At 37.8% G+C, this 15473-nt stretch overlaps 1 long non-coding RNA gene across 4 annotated transcripts in view; it reads left to right on the plus strand.

Moving 5' to 3' along the window:
* Positions 1–4883: 4883 nt before the first annotated feature.
* The window catches only part of LOC136876451 (uncharacterized), a 46117-nt gene continuing 35527 nt past the window's right edge, over positions 4884–15473 (plus strand). The window contains exons 1-2 of one of the 4 annotated variants that reach the window (XR_010860591.2): positions 4884–4999; positions 13821–13963. This is a non-coding gene — a long non-coding RNA (uncharacterized lncRNA). Of the gene's footprint in view, positions 5000–5458; positions 5527–5719; positions 6116–12083; positions 12115–13820; positions 13964–15473 lie in introns of those variants that run through there. The other 3 variants (XR_010860592.2, XR_010860590.2, XR_010860593.2) reach the window with 3 other exon arrangements.

Consider the following 15473-nt stretch of genomic DNA (forward strand, 5'->3'; position numbering starts at 1 on the left):
AATTACGAAGTATAGAAAAATGCGTGGTCGTTCTTCAGGTTCCCTCGTGACAAGAATATGTAAGTAATATTGTGTTTGCATATATATTCTTCCAGTGACAGAGACTTTTATAGTACTTCATAATCTTCTGACCTGCTCGACCCATATTTTAACTGGCATAAAATGTAATTCGCATATTTTATTGTATAGTGCAGCAGTTAACCTTCAATACCGATGTGTTGTTGTAGGCGTGATCTGTGGGTTTTGAAATGTCACAGAAGTGATTTGGATAAGGTGTACAAGAAACAAGGGACGTTACGCTTATATAAGAATTATAAGATCTGTTCAGATCATTTCCAGACCAGCGACTTTAAAAATCCTCGACTATACAGCCAAGGGTATGTTACATTTTTACTCTAATTGTACGTAAATATTACTCAAAGCATTACTATCGACAACATTTTCAAACTTTTCTTTCTTTAATCCATCTTCTCAGATTAAAGCCGGAATTTTATACTTTTTCTTTCTGTTAGTAGGCTTCATGTTAAGAGGAAAATTGTCCAGCTTTTAAATGTTAATTCATTGCATCATGTGTGTAAGGAATGTGCCGATATTTTTATTGACAAGTGTCTTAATGTGACCATACAATGTTTTTTAAATGAGAAAAAAGACAAATCCAACCGTTAAAGTTCAGGCAGGAATGCTAAAGCTAAAAAAGTAATGCATAAATGAAAGATCAAGTCATTTCACTGCAGCCCATTTCATATCTTGTTTATGTGTCTAATTTCAGTCTTTGAATAATAACCTTTTAAATAAATCTTCATTCATTTATCCAGAATTGCTTTAGCAACTTCGAAGTTAATATCTCAGTACCACTTTCTTTCTAGAAGTAATATATTTATCCACTTACGTATATACATTTCCATTGATATTTGAATTTAGCGCGATTTGTTCAGGTCAAGTCACTAGGAGCACCACCGTCGAATTGTGTCCCATTTTAGCAAGGCGAAATCCATAAATGTCGTGTATTGTCTCTATTGTATTTGATAATAACGTCCTGATGATTTGTCAGGAAAAATTTAACATTTAAAGAACTATAAAATGTGGATGTCCTGGGGTTAATGAGATTGATTTGAGGGGCCTTTTCTTGCAGGTGTGAGAACAATACAGTTGACCTACTGGTAAAGATAAACCTCTAGTGGAAGCCAAACATGCATCACCCTCAATCATCTAAGATCTAAACGTAATCAGTTGGGAAATGGATTTGTTTCTTGTTTATTCCATTCCATTACGTACAGTTGGGACACAAGGAGAGTCACTGTCAAATACCATTGATCTGCACAGTAGTCTAAACACGAGAAATCATGCCAAAAGCAAATACAGCTAAAAGTGTTCTGCTTCAACAGTGGATATTTACAGTAGAACCTCGATAATTCGTAATCAGTTAATTCAAAATTTCGCCTACGGTAATTCAAAGAAGCTCTCATTCCCGGAAACATGAGGTACAGTTTTGAATGTTACCGTATTTGAATTGTTTAATTCAAAATACGGATAATTCGTAATTCGAAGAACAATGTCGGTCCCATTACCAAAATTCAGACTTTTTATTCAAAACTGCCCTTACATTAAAAAAAGAGTATTTTACAGAGTAATTTAAATTCAAAATTTCTCCGCGTCATGAAAGAACGCGTCTTCCGGAACATGCTGGGGTAGCTTTCTGCACGTTCACTCACTTCGGTGTGTCTATACAGTGTGCTTCATATTTACTAAGTTCGAGTAAAATTGAAATTCTTCTCTATTCAGCGTTTTAAGGAACACCACAATTTCATGTTCCGGGCAGTGGGCGGAGAAACATAACCTGCGAACGCTGGCAATGCCAACAGTTGGCGAAAGAGCGTGGTTCAAATAATCAATTCCGGCGCCCCAAACAATATTGTCATTGCCGATGAAACTGCATTTTTTTTAAAAATGCCGAGCCCAAAAGGACTTGAAGTTTTAAAGGAGAGAAGTGCCAGCCGAGAAATAGTACAAGGGTAGGGGTCACTGTACTGTGTTGTAATGCAGACGGAAGCGAGAAACTTTCTTCCCTCATCATAGGAAAGTTCGATAAGCCACGATGTTTTAAGGGCATCAGAACCTTCCATACAAGTACAAGGCATCTAAAAATGCAAACGGTACAGTAATCCAAGGGAGAAGCCATTTGCACAGGAGAGCCAGCATAATTTGTCTTCATCTTTGAATATTTTTTTTCTTTCATTTGTGAGGTTATGTTTATCACTGTTTTTATCCGAGGACATTATTTGAATAATGTAAATGCACCTTGTTGGATACATTTCGGAAATAGTGTTTTCATTGGCATATGAAAGGTTTAAACTGAGAATCAAGGTGATTGCACGCATTAATGGGTCTTAGAATAGTTTGTGACACGGCAAGAGTTGGCACTTCTGAATTACGATGGAAGTGCCTTGGCGGGATATCGTCAAATACAGTAGAGACAATACAGGACACTGAGCGAGATATCGAGGGACAGCTACTGGAGCTCACTCTAGCGGATAGACCTGAACGGTACTGATTCTGTCATAAGAGCACGTGTATTTTTGTGTTAAGTTTTTGGTGTTATTTATGCGTTTTCAGTGGGTTGACATAATTAAATAGTAGCGTGTGTCATTCCTTGATATCTCCTCTCAACATGAGGGGAAAGGTATGTGCTGTGTTTGGCTGCAGTAATTACGAAGTAGAGAAAAATGCGCGCTCGTTCTTCAGGTTTCCTTGTGACAAGAACATGCAAGTAATATTGTGTTTGCATATATATTCTTCCAGTGACAGAGATTTTTATAGTACTTCATAATCTTCTGACCTGCTCGACCCATGTTTTAACGGGCTTAAAATATAATACGCATATGTTATTGTATAGTGCAGCAGTTAACCTTCAATACCGATGTGTTGTTGTAGGTGTGATCTGTGGGTTTTGAAATGTCACAGAAGCGATTTGGATAAAGTGTACAAGAAAGAAGGGACGTTACGCTTGTATAAGAATTATAAGATCTGTTCAGATCATTTCCAGACCAGCGACTTTAAAAATCCTCGACTATACAGCCAAGGGTATGTTACATTTTTACTCTAATTGTACGTAAATATTCCTCAAAGCATCATTATCTACAACATTTTCAAACTTTTCTTTCTTTTATACCTCTTCTCAGATTAAAGCCAGGATTTTATAGATTTTCTTTCTGTTAGTAGGCTTCATGTTAAGAGGAAAATTGTCCAGCTATTAAATGTTAATTCATTGCAATCATATGTGTAAGGAATGTGCCGATATTTTTATTGACAAATGTCTTAATGTGATGATACATTGTTTTTTAATGAGGAAAAAAGACAGATCCAACCGTAAGATTTCAGGCAGGTATGCTAAAGCTAAAAAAGTAATGCATAAATGAAAGATCAAGCCATTTCACAGCAGTCCATTTCACACCTTGCTTATATGTCTAATTTCAGTCTTTGAATAATAACCTTTTAAATAATTCTTCATTCATTTATCCAGAATTACTTTAGCAACTTCGAAGTTAATATCTCAATACCACTGTCTTTCTAGACGTAATTTATTTATCCATTTCCGTATATACATTTCCATTGATATTTGAATTTAGCGCGATTTGTTCAGGTCAAGTCACTAGGAGCGCCACCGTCAAATTGTCTCCCATTTTAGCAAGGCGAAATCCTTAAGTGTCGTGTATTGTCTCTACTGTATTTGATATCGTACAAGGGTAGTCACTGTATTGTGTTGTAATGCAAACGGAAGCGAAAGTCTTTTTTCCGCTCGTCATAGGAAAGTTCGATAAGCCACAATGTTTTAAGAGCATCGGGTACTTTCCGTGCAAGTACAAGGCGTCTAAAATGCATACAGTACAGGAAACGAATGAATAAATCACTTGCACAGGGGAGCCAATATAGATTTCTCCTCGTCTTTGACTCATTTTTTCCTTTTCCAAAATTATATTGTGTGAGATTATGTTTGCCAGTGAGTTATCGAAGTGCATTATTTGAATACTGTGAATGCACCTTGTTGGATGGATACATTTTGGAAAAAAAAAATTTCCCCATGGCATCTGAAAGGTTTTAACTGTGAATCAATGTTAATTGCATGCAGGTAGAGGTCTTACATTATTTTTTGACGTCACAAGGGTTGGCATTTCTGAAGAGTTGGCAGCAGGGTTGCCACCTCTAGTACTTTAGTAGTAGATCTAGTACGTCATGATCATTTTTAGTACATTAGTTCTTTTTATGGAAATCTAGTACCTTTTACGGGGGTAGAGTATGAACTCTTCTAGTGCAGCAAAAGAACAAGAAAGAAATTGATAAGAACCTTCAGAGCCATGTTGAAGTTTGTAAACAGATTTTTTGGACGGTGGATTTTCGCGCTCCTATTTTAAGAAATCTGTCCATGGCGAACCTGGAAAATTACTAATGAGGTGGCATTTTCATCAGTATAATCCCATTAGCTATATATTTCCCGGCTGTAATTACAGAAAGTTTTAATGATATTAGATGTGAAATAGTGGTAAGCGAAGTCCACAGAAACTTAAAAGATTCTCAGCCTGGTGTGAAAATGGGAAACCGCGGAAAACCATCTTCAGGGCTGCCGACAATGGGGTTCGAACCCACTATCTTCCGGATGAAAGCTAACAGGTGCGCGCCTCTAACCGCACAGCCAACTCGCCCGGTGTTTTTGAAATTAAAAATCCTGTAGGCAACTACACCTTTCCAAATTTAATGAATTTTGTGAAGGCAGTGTTCTGTTTACTATATTCTTCTGCTGCAACAGAACGGGAGTTTTTTTTTGTGCTGTTACTACCAATAAGACCAAGTTGAGAAACAAACTCCAATCCTGTATGATGAATGGGCTCCTTCTGACAAATGAGAAACTAAAACGTACGTTAATTTTCACATTTCAAAACAGTTTATTGCTTTGGCATTGTTTTCCAAGGATTAAGACAAGAGTAAAATATGAAGATGAAAACCGGTAAGTTCTGTTCTGATTTAATAAATGTGTACTTTTGATAAGTATACTTTGATTTCTATAACTTACTGCCTTTATGAATAACCCTATTCCATTGTTAATAAATATTTAGTACCTTTTACCATAATCTAGTACCTTTTTAGGGGAAGATTTAGTACGAAAATATTTTTCCCGGTGGCAACCCTGGTTGGCAGTTAGTACGAAATCACGTAATTCGAAGTCCAATTTGTGTGTCCCAAGTCCCAAAGACTTCAAATTAACGAGGTTCTACTGTATAAAGAACCAACCTTAGAAGGAAAAAAGTATTTTGCAGATTATGCACTAAACATATGAGTAAAAGTAACTTATTTCCTTAATTTATATTTAAACAAAGTTTAAAAATAGTACAACTTGGCAGGCAAAACAGAATTCGATGGGGAACTATAAATATTAATGGGGCTTATGGAAAAAAAAGAAAGTAGATCTGGCTAAGTCAGTAAAGAGGATGTATCTGGGTGTATTATGGGTTAATAATATTTGGACAAGAGAAGGTAATAAGGAATAGATAGATTAGAGTGCTGTTAACAGTTGTTAAAGAGAGAAGTGCAGAGTGTGGGGTAGGACTGTTCATCAGGAATACTATTGCACACAACATAATTTCTGTTCGGCATGTAAATGAGCAAATGATGTGTGTAGATTTAGCACTTGGAAGAATTTAGATAAGAAATGTCTCAGTCTATTCACCATGTGAGGGTGCAGATGTAGTTGACAAGTTTTATGAAGCACTGAGTGACCTCACAGTCAGGGTCTACAGCAAGGGTAGTGTTAATGGGCGATTTCAACACGAGAGTCAGAAATAGAACTGAACGTGATGGTTAAATGCGGGGAAGATATGGAAGCTAATTGGATGGAGAAGCTTTTACTGGATTTCTGTGCCCGTATGGGATTAGCAGTTACAAAAACATTCTTCAAGCATAAGGCTAGTCACTGCTACACATGGAAGGGAAGGACTGCTAGATCCATAACAGACTATTATTATAACTTTAAATTCTAGAAATCTGTTAGGATTTTGCAGGTATTATCCAATCTGCAGTGAACTATTTTTAGGCCTAGGATAGAGAAAGTGAAATCTCTCTGCAGGTGAGTAAAGGTAGAAAATCAGTGTCGTGCGAGCGTTCAACTGAAGCAGATCGTTGATAGTGTTCGCTGTTCTTGACTGGTGCTGAACTGTTCGGAGTGTGTGACGCGACTACGTCCTGTCACTGGCTACCTGTAGATAAGTAATAGAGTGCATAGTTTTAAGGGATGTCTCTAGATAGTGGAGGTGGTGGTTTGGGTAGACCTCCAGATTCGATTCCGGTATCGAAAGAAAACCTAATCCTGGAACAAGTTTCTTTAGAAGGGATGATTGTGGATAAAGATCTACCTAATCAAGACGTTATGGATAGAGGCAGAGTTACAACTCCTAACACTAATAATAATACAGTGTCTCACAATGATAAACCCAACACTTATTCAGACATGCACATAGGGCCGTATATTGTCTATGTCGAATCGGATGATCCTGACAAAAAACTAGGATACCTACACCCTATGGCTTTAGGCAGACTTTTTTATGAACGGCAGATTCCCAACATCAAAGCCATTCATAAAAAGGGCCGAAATCGAATTCAAATTACTTTTAGCACTCGAAAGGATGCCAATAATTTTCTTTCCAACCCTATTCTTGAAGAGAAACGCTTGAAGGCATTTGTACCTTCCTCCAATATCCACAGAGTTGGTCTGGTGCGGGGGGTAGATACAACTATATCCGAGACTGAACTATTACAGTACATTGATTCACCATACCCAGTGATCAAGGTTCAAAGAATGAATCGCAGATCGTCCAAAGAGGGTAAGACCGAATACATACCTACCGGTACGGTAAAGGTCATCTTTCAATCTCAACAACTACCAAAGACCGTTTCTATCTTTAATGTCATTCTGGAAGTCCAAGCGTTCATTTTTGCACCTCTCATTTGTCGTAAATGCCAAAGATATGGCCATCCATCGACAAATTGCAGAGCTAGGGAACCTCGCTGCGGGAAATGTGCATTATCTCATAACACCCAGGAGTGTACACAGACATTGGTGAAATGCATCCATTGTGACGGAAATCATCCGGCAGGGGATGAAAGGTGTACCGAACATCAGAGACAGAAGGAAATTAAACGGATCATGAGTGTTGAGAATAAGTCCTTCTTGGAGGTAAAAAATTATTTTGCTCCTTTGGAACAGGATTTTAATCCTTTAACATTACCGCAACATTTCCCCTCGTTGGTACCTTCTTCTAGTACATCTGAACCATTAACCCCACGTAAAAGGAAGTTTTCTGCTATTGTAACTAGCCCACCCCGAAAACCATGTCGACCAGGTTTCGATAGAAGTAACTACATGAATTTGTTAAGGGACCCTCCACGGGAACAACAATCTATTCCGGCAATCAGATCTCAGTTACTTTCTAACTCTGGGAATGTACCCCAAATTCATAGTTCTACTAGTACAGACCAAGTCCGTTCTGGGAACTGTGTTCCTGAGGCTTCTGTCTCTAAGAAGGGTGAATCTTCTAACGTACGCATTCAGTCTGAGGGGAAATTTCAAGAATTATCGAAAAAATTTGACTTCATTATGAATCAAATGGGACAAGATGTTCAGTGGCGTCATTTACTTAAAGTTTTACACGATGAAGTTATTACTCTATTAACACATCACAAAAAATGAGAATTTTGCAGTGGAACTGTCGGAGTATTCTAAACAAGAAACACGAGTTAATTCAAATTATACAAGTTTTTGATCCACAAATCGTTATCCTTTGTGAAACATGGCTCAAACGAAACTATCACTTCCGAGTCACTGGTTTCAATGTCATACGTTTAGATGGTTATGTTGCGAATGGTGTGTGTATCCTTATTAAAAATAGTATCGATTTCCAAGTCAGAGAGATCAAATATGAAATTCCCAATGTTCAAACAATCGCAATTACTATCAATAATTTAACCGTCGTTTCCTTATATTGCCCTCCTAAAATTAGACCGACATATGACCAATGGAAGAATTTCTTCGCACAATTCCACACGTCCACTATTATTGGGGGCGATTACAATGCCCATAATCCAATTTGGGGAAGTGTTTCTTGCTGCAAAAAAGGCCGGGATATCGAGAACATCATAAATAAATCCCCTCTTACAATTTTGAATGATGGATCACCTACACGGATCACTGCGCCTAATACTAATCCCAGTGCTGTCGATCTGACTATTGCAACTATTGATTTGGCTCATAAGCTTTTGTGGCAAACAGGGAATGATACCCACCAAAGTGATCATTTTCCTATTTTTATTACTATCACATCGACCGAGCTCCGAAAGCCAAACAAATTTCCGAAGAGTGTACGACAAATGAAACATATGGATACTTCCTTATTTCAAAGGTATATTCAGGATAACTTGTCCATTGTCGATAACGCAGGAAATAATGATCAATACCAGACATTACTAAATATTATCACGCTGTATTTAGACACGTACCATCCACCTGAAATTAAATACCCGTCTCAATATTCCCCACACGTTCGTTGGTGGGATGAAGAATGTTCGGCATGTGTACAGCGTCGAAAAAATGCTTTAAGGAAATTGCGGCATGACGGGACAATGGCGTCTTATCTTCAATACAAGAAAATAGCCGCCCAGATCCAAAAATTATTCAATGAGAAACGACGATTGGCTTGGAAAATGTTCACAACTTCATTAAATAGGCAAACTCCTCTTCGAGACGTCTGGGCTGCAATTCGAAATTTATGCAACTCCAGCCGCAATAATCCACCCCATAACGACTGGGATAGTACGACTCTCCTTCAATTTTATCAAACTCTAACTCCTGATTATGTCGTATCTCAGCTCCAATATCCGATAACTGGTATTACGCATAAATTTCAAACCTTGCTGCTACCAATAATCCCATCGGAATTCGATGTTGCTTTATATCATACGAAAACCACTTCCCCAGGAATGGATTATATATCCTATCATATGCTTAAAAGTTTACCCCCACAAGCTAAGAATATCCTCCTTCACAAATTTGACTATATCTTGGAATTTGGTACTATACCTATGGAGTGGAACTATTTCGTATTAGTACCTATCAAGAAACCTGGTAAACCGAAATATGATCCAACTAGTTACAGAGGAATTTGTCTAAGTTCTTGTATTCGGAAACTGTTTCAAAAGATCTTACTCAACAGAATAATGTGGGCTCTAGAATATTATGACTTACTACCGAAGTACCAGTTTGCATTCCTCAAAGACCGCAGCACGACAGATGCTTTGAATATCTTATTAGTTGATATATTGTTAGCAAAATCCAGAAAACAACACGTTATGGCTGCCTTTTTAGATATTAAAGGTGCTTATGACAATGTTCATATTCCCATCCTACTCCAGAAACTAAGTACTATGGATTTTCCTTCCACGTTGCTTAATATCTTAGGACAATTATATACGTATCGACGTGTAAGTCTCCCTCAAATCGCTCATCAAAGCAATTGCCGCTCTGTATCCGTTGGGCTTCCACAAGGGGACATTTTAAGTCCGATTATGTATATGTTGTATACTGCGGATCTTGAAAAGGAAATTGTAAAAACGGCTCGGATACTGCAATATGCCGATGATATAGTCATCTACTGCACTCAAAATACCATAGAAGAATGTCGTCTTACTCTAGAGAAGACTTTAGAATTCCTGCAGACGTGGATGATACAAAATGGTTTAGAGATAGCACCGGCAAAAAGTTCAATTCTCATATTTACCCACAAACGTATATATGATAAGTCTCCCATTAGATGCGGTGAACAGGAAATCTCCGTCAAAGAAACCGTTAAGTATCTAGGGGTAACGATTGATAATAAACTATCGTGGAAAAATCATATTGCAGAGATCTGTCGCAAAACGGAACAAAAGCTCCATGTATTAAGATCCTTAACGAACAGAACCTGGGGAGCTGACCCAGCTACCCTTTTAACTGTATATAAAAACATTATCAGGTCTGTTTTTGACTATGGTAGTCAGTTTATAGATATGGCTTCGTTGGATCAAAAACAGCGATTAGACAAAGTACAGTACAAAGCTGCTCGACTGATTACAGGTTCAATGAATTCGACTCCTACAAATGCTTTACTAGCTGAAATTACCGAACCACCGTTACATTTACGACGCAAACATGTAGCTACTAAATATATTCTCAAGAAAATGGCCCGATATAATCATCCGATTCTTCCCAAGCTGCAGTTATTATCTGAATATTTTGGAAATGGACCTGTAGTACAACACAAATATCCGGCACTCCTGTGGGCTTATGTTCAGTTTATATATCTACGACCTCACGTTGTTCAAACAAGAACGCACCCTAAGTACTCTATCATGTTTCCTGCGACTATACAGTTACCTACTATCATCCGTACAAAATTCGATGATTCCAGTATCTCCGAGAATTTAAACAGACTGATAGCAACTAAGTCATTCAAAATTATTATAGATCAATATAATCAATACATTCCATTTTATACTGATGGATCAAAACATCAAGACACATCCGACGTAGGAGCTGCTTTTTATTCCCCTATGCTGCAATTATCTAAACAATTCATCTTACCCCAATACGCATCCATCTACACAGCTGAAATATTTGCAGTTCGTCAAGTGTTAATATATATTAAACATTCTACGATCCAAAAGGCCCTCATCTGTACAGATTCTCTCAGTGTTCTTCAAGCATTAGAAACTCCTACAAAGGCGGACAATTGGTATATAGAAAATCTACAACTATTGTATGATCTAACTATAGATTCACAATTAAGTATTTATTTTCCACCTAGTCGATACAATGATTGCTTAAGGCAATTTTTAATGGTCAAAAGTGGTACATGTTTCGTATATTATCAACATCTTCAGCCACATAACACTGTTTAGATGAAAAATGTATAAAATTGACAAAGTAATGCTTTGTCAATTTTATACATCATTGTATCGACTAGGTGGAAAATAAATACTTAATTGTGAATCTATTGTAGTGCGATACGGACCATGAAGCTGATTTTATGTGATCTAACTATACTCAATCGTTCCGTATTATTTACATGGGTGCCAGGACATTCTGGCATAACAGGCAATGTCATGGCCGATAAACTGGCCAATGAGGCAGCTGATGGACAAGGACTACGCTACCATATTGCACTCCCACACAATGATGTATGGAAAATTTGTCAGAAATTTCTCCGAGAAAAGTGGAACGAACATTGGTGTCAATCTGCACAATTTAAAGGTACACATTTCTACAATATTCAAAATAACATTGCTATTAAACCATGGTTCGCAAAAGGCAAGTACACTCGACGTCATATCACTACTTTAGTCAGACTTCGCTTGAATCATGCCTGTACACCGGAACATCTGTATCGTTTAAAGATTAAGGAAAACAACTTGTGTAATTGTGGTCACTATGTCGGCACTATAAATCATATTTTGTTTCAATGTGAGAAATATCCCCGACAGCAACAACATCTCATTTCCACTTTACTATCACTCGGATTTCAACTTCCTCTCACTATTTCTTGTTTAGTATACCATCCGACAGTTCGCTTAGCTGAGTTACTAACTTTTTTCACGCATGTAATATCCTGATTTAATCTGTACGATCCTGCCTCCCTTATTTGTGATCTGGTCATGTATGTCTATAGTAGTAAATCGCCGTGATAGATCACACTGGCGTGAAGATGTAGAACCCTGTGTCCCCGTGCTAAATCCCTGCAACCTAACACATGTCAACTTGTTCTGTTGTACATATCTGTAGTATTAGACGCCTCGACTATTCCTCATGTCTCTTTCCTACACAACCTCTCCCAATCAAAGAGAATGCTCCCAATACACTAGTGTGTACTTCCGTTTCCCACTACCCTCAAATCTATCCCATTTTGTAACAGACACTTTGATTGGTGAAGTTTAAACCAACCCAGTGACTGGACGTAGTGCGCTGCGCAGAGTCCAAGAACAAACAAAGAAGAAGAAGAAGAAGGTAGAAAATGTCCAGGATGAGGAAGTAAGATAGAAGTACGTGGGTAAGATTAGTGAAAAGTTACAAGTAATCAGTGTAACTAAGAATGGACCCTTCCCCTTCCCCCCATCCAAAATAATATTTTGAGCCCCTTCCTCAAATTCTGACATGGTGCAAGAATGATGTTTCCTACTCTTACAAGGATAGTCACTGTACTGCTTTACATACTAGAGGTACAGTATATTTTAAACTAGCCACAAGTGGCATCCATGATCATTTTCTGAAGCTTCGTGTTTCATTGATAGAAACTCATTAACCACACAATTCCCACATTAATACGGCGAGTTTCATCGCTCTCTATGGTGAGTAAAGCCAATGAACTTAACCTCCTCTGTTGCATGATACTGCGGATGTTATTGTGACCGGTAAAGCAAGATTTTTGCCACATTGTACGCAAATCAGGGACATAACTAGCAATAACCAAGTTTTCTTTCACAGTTGGAACGTTACAGATGTTTTTTTTGAAATCTCCATCTAACTCACATCTGTAACGACCACTACCACTGTCAATATTTTTTTCACTATCAGATTAAAAATCACTTTTTTGTGCCGAGATATATCAATACAAATTTCAAAATTGCTGTGTGCTGAAATGTCACAAACCCAAACATTGCATTCCCATGACTTAAGTGCTGCATTCTCACTTAAATTTTCAACTTGCATGCCGGACACTGGTTTATCATAAGACGTAACACTATTGCTACTGGAACCTGGCAAAGAATCTTCACCTACACTTTTAAAGAAACATACAATTTATGCAACTTTGTAACAGATTCTTCCTTTTCACGTTCTCTCATGTGGTTTCAGAAACCACGTAAATACTTAGATTTACCACTGCTTGCACTCATAATATTAATTCGTGCACATGTCACCAACTGAACTGTCTAAAACTGACTCTGAATTACCACCCTGATCTGATTCTAAATTTGGGATCAGGGATTTCCCTTTGAATTATGCAATGCAATTAAGCGAGAGTTTCAAGTTCAGCAGGAGGGGAGAGATGATGTAATCCAAGCCTAAAACCTACAATGATTGTGCAGAAGTACCTCGAAGGACCTGGCAACACTGACCATCAATGAAGTTCACTGCATTGATATTTTTATGCTTGTGCATGCATGTTTTCATTTCAAATGTAAACAAAATTACATATTTAGGTATAGTGTGATATAGAACAGCTTTGTGAGCACCCTGAACCCTCCCTCTCTCCGCACTGCAGGTCCGTTAATTACATCCCTGCAAACAATAGACAGTAAGCAGTTTCAGGACATAGAAAGAGAATGAGTGGTATACAGGGATACCGTAGTAGAAACAGCAAGAGAATGACTAGGAACAATTTTGTATAAAGATGGAGAAAAGGTGAACATTTTGGTGGAATGAAGAAGTGAGGGCAACTTTAAATTTAAAAGGAAGGTTTATGATTCCAAACAAGGACTGATGAAGACTAAGAAGTGTACGTAGATGAAAGAAACAAAGTGAAACAAATAATTATTGAACCTAAGAACATGTGGGAAGGTTTCGGCATTAACCTGGAAAAGCGTAAGTCAAGTGGCAGTGAAACCTTTCTGGACAGTAATAAAAAAATCTCAGAAAACAAGGGGAAAAAGTTTTGTGTAAATGCAGATCCTTGGGATTCTGGATAGGCGGCGGGAATATTTTGAAGATATTTTCAGCATTAAAGGATATATTTCTGTTGATGTTACAGACAACCGACCTCATGGGGAGGAGAACAGTGATGTCAGTGAAATTGTGTTTGAGGAAGTAGAAAAGATGGGAAATAAACTCCATTGTCATAAAGCAGCAGCAATAGATGAAATTAGACCTGAAATGGTGAAATATAGCAGAAAGGTAGGTATGAAATAGCTTCATAGAGTAAAAAAATTAGCATGAATGAAATGTAAGGTATCATCTGATTGGACGAATAACATCCACAGTATAAAAAAAGTGAACGGGAAGGATTGCAACTATCATTGAGGTATTTCATTGATCAGTATACCAGGCAAGGTGTTCACTGGCATTTTGAAAGGGAGAGTGCGAGCCATGGTTGAGAGTAGGTTAGATGAAAACCAGTGTGGTTTTAGACCGCAGAGGGCCTGTCAGATCACATTTTCAGTATGCGACAGGTAATTGAAAGATATAATTTTTTAGTGTGGCTATTTCTAGCCTGGTGCAGCCCTTGTAAGGCAGACCCTCCGATGAGAGTGGGCAGTTAGAAAAGACTAAACTTTCACTTTTGTTGTTCCTAGAACAATGCACAGATCGCAGTACAGGAGAATTGATCTCACGGTTCTTGTGAGAGTCTCGAGATCTGAGACATCACTCTCGAGATCTGAGACATCAGTCTCGAGAATCTCTAGCGAGAACGTTGCCCATCACTATTGTTCCTCCCATAGCAGCCACCTTACTTGATGGTAGAATTGTGATGCCTCGTTGATTTGGTAGTTTACCTCATGTTTTGCCACAATGTCTTTTGAGAAAATGCAGCCGAAATACTTGAAATCTGCGATGCTGTCCAGCTTTGCTTCATTCAGCATTACAACGGGTTCATCTCCTTTCTGCTACACCAAACTACCAGTAATAATATTTTGGATAAACACTGGCATTTGGATCTGCTTATGCCTTTTGTAATGAACACAGATAGCTTTGGACAGTATGTCCAAATTTCTTACATTGTAGATGGTTCTGAAGAAAACCTTTCATACTCTGCATTCTGATGTATTGTGGCCAGATCATAATGATAGTCCAGCCATAAGATCACAGTTGCTTCATTAGTGCCAGCCAGGAGCACGTGCGGGGTAACGAGCAAGATAAACCCGCAGACACTGAGCAACATTCAGACACCAAGCAAAGAAGAATTCCCATCCCTAATTGGATTGTAACTACCAGCTAACAGTAGGGGGATAAAAGATGCATTATGATTCCAAGTTTATAGCAAATGAATACTTAACAACTAAGGAATATAGGACAGAGTTCTTCATATCTTCATTATAGAACTAAGTTGATGTTTTCTTGAGGTTCAGCATGTAAAAATGACAATTAACATAATAAAACTTGGTTACAAAGAAATACAATCTTTAATTTTTTGAGGGTTGAAAGATCCATATAGAAGAGTTCATAGGATGGACGTATGGCATATTCAAGTGCCAACATGGATACAATTGCATTTTACATAAACATGAGAGTGAACAGACAGAAACATTAACAATTCCACTCCTTGAACACCATTTTAAAAAACAATTAGTATGGTTTAAGGGAGGAAGTTAAAACAACCACTCAATTGATAAGATGGCAAGACTATGTTACCTGTTGACATATTCCTGTGTTTTGTTTACTTTTCCAGAAATGTTTGAGTAAGCTG

This window comes from Anabrus simplex, chromosome 6 (assembly GCF_040414725.1).
Source record: "Anabrus simplex isolate iqAnaSimp1 chromosome 6, ASM4041472v1, whole genome shotgun sequence".
NCBI classification, from domain to species: domain Eukaryota; kingdom Metazoa; phylum Arthropoda; class Insecta; order Orthoptera; family Tettigoniidae; genus Anabrus; species Anabrus simplex.